Below are 2,499 nucleotides of genomic sequence, written 5' to 3' on the forward strand. Positions count from 1 at the left end.
TCGTCTAGTCAAGGCTATGGTTTTTCCTGTGGTCATGTATGGATGTGAGAGTTGGACTGTGAAGAAGGCTGAGCGCCAAAGAATTGACGATTTTGAACTGTGGTGTTGGAGAAGACTCTTGAGAGTCCCTTGGACTGCAAGGAGATCCAACCAGTCCATTTTGAAGGAGATCAGCCCTGGGATTTCTTTGGAGGGAATGATGCTAAAGCTGAAACTCCAGTACTTTGGCCACCTCATGCGAAGAGTTGACTCATTGGAAAAGACTCTGATGCTGGGAGGGATTGGGGGCGGGAGGAGAAGGGGACGACAGAGGATGAGATGGCTGGATGGCATCACTGACTCGATGGACGTGAGTTTGAGTGAACTCCGGGAGTTGGTGATGGACAGGGAGGCCTGGCATGCTGTGATTCATGGGGTCACAAAGAGTCGGACATGACTGAGCGACTGATCTGATCTGATCTGATCAAAAATTTCAGCTTTGTTAATCACCAGCCATTGTTTCTGTATCTTTATTTCTTTCTTTCCTTGCAGCTGCTTTCAAGTTCAGAGTTTCCATTTCTGTAGAACTTCCCATTGTGTCTGACCACTACATCTCTATTTGTCCCAAATATACTTGAGAAGGAAACACAGCTGACTTTTTTTGTTACCTACAGTCACGTCCTTGTTTTGCTGTTCACTGAATGTAAAGATGGATCTCATGTTGTTTCCTTGTTTTAACTTTTTTCAATTTATTCCCATAGTTACTGCTTTGTTCTCTAGAGAATTTCTTCAGGTGCAGAGTTTATGGTAGAAACACACTGAACATTACTTTCATGTCTTTTTCTGAATGAATTGATTGATAAACAGTAAGTTTAAGCCTCTTCTTGCCAAAGTTGTTTTTACACTATTCTGATATCGAGAAAGTTTTTCAAGTGTCCAAGTCTAGAAAGTGCCGTACATATACCAGTCCATTGCTCTGTCATTTCTCAAAACATACTCCTCTTCATTGATGCCAAAGCTAGGGTGCAGGATGGATAAGCACAGGTCATTCTTGTCTCCAACCAAAGGACAAAAAGCAAAGAACTACAAGGGAGGCCCATGGGAGGGGGTTACCATTGCTGTCAATTAATCCTCATAATATCCCCAATTTCAGAAAAGAAAATTAAGATATAAGAGGATTTAATTATTTATTTAAAGAAATGCTGCTGAGATAAGAATGTGGATTTGTGCTATTTTTACTCCATATCTAGTGCTTTCTTCACAAGGTCTTCATTTCTCTCATCTCTAATCTACTCTGTCTGGCTTTTAATACTGCTGATGTTGAACACTAACTTGAATCTATAGCCTCAGTGATAAATAAGCATAAAGTTTTTTATCAATATTTTGAAAATATTTTGCTTTACAATACTTCTGACTTTTTGTTAGAACTTTTATTTTCAAAATTTACTTTATATAAGTGTGGATTTTTCTCTAATCAGTGCTTTAAATTTATAATATATAGAATATAATTGATATTACTTTATAAAACTTATTTTATTTTGTATTTCTCCTTTGATTCAACAATTATTTAACAGTATTATAAAATTGTCAGAGGGAGGAGGCATTTTGCTATCATCAATTTTTGTTGTTCAGTTGCTCAGTCATGTCTGACTCTGTCATCCATTAATAGTTTATAATGTAGTATTAGGAAGTAAGTTCATACTATGACATTGTTTGGCACTTTATTTTGTTTTTGACTTAATAGATAGCCAATTTTTATAAGTATGTTGTGTGCGTTGAAAACAACATATTCTTTTATTATAATACAAAGTTCAATATGTAACTATAAGATATACTTTACTACATTTTCTGTTTATATTTCCTAAATCATTAGTTATGTATTTCTTGATGTTTTCATCATAAATAAATACATTATTAATGTATCTGTTTCTCCTTGTAAATCTCTTATTTCTTCCTTATGAATTTGTACCTGTTTGGGGCACAAAAATTCATATCTATCATGATTTCATTGTGAATTGCAACTTTTAGCATTGGAAATATCTTTGTCATTGTTTTTGTTGTTGTTAACTTAATGTTCTTGGCCCTAATTTTAAGTTGTCAAATATCAAGAATATAATCTTTGCTTTTTTTGATTTGCTTGTGCTGGGTATAATTTCCCTACTCTTCACTTTTTTGACTTTTTGCATCATTTTGTTACAGATGTGTCATATAATGCATAGAATTAAATTCTGCTTTGAGAGTATATATATATCAGATCAGATCAGATCAGTCGCTCAGTCATGTCCGACTCTTTGTGACCCCATGAATTGCAGCACGCCAGGCCTCCCTGTCCATCACCAACTCCCAGAGTTCACTCAGACTCACGTCCATCAAGTCAGTGATGCCATCCAGCCATCTCATCCTCCGTTGTCCCCTTCTCCTCTTGCCCCCAATCCCTCCCAGCATCAGAGTCTTTTCCAATGAGTCAACTCTTCGCATGAGGTGGCCAAAGTACTGGAGTTTCAGCTTTAGCATCATTCC

This window comes from Bison bison, unplaced genomic scaffold (genome assembly GCF_000754665.1).
Source record: "Bison bison bison isolate TAMUID 2011002044 unplaced genomic scaffold, Bison_UMD1.0 scf7180017864240, whole genome shotgun sequence".
In the NCBI taxonomy this organism is placed as follows: domain Eukaryota; kingdom Metazoa; phylum Chordata; class Mammalia; order Artiodactyla; family Bovidae; genus Bison; species Bison bison.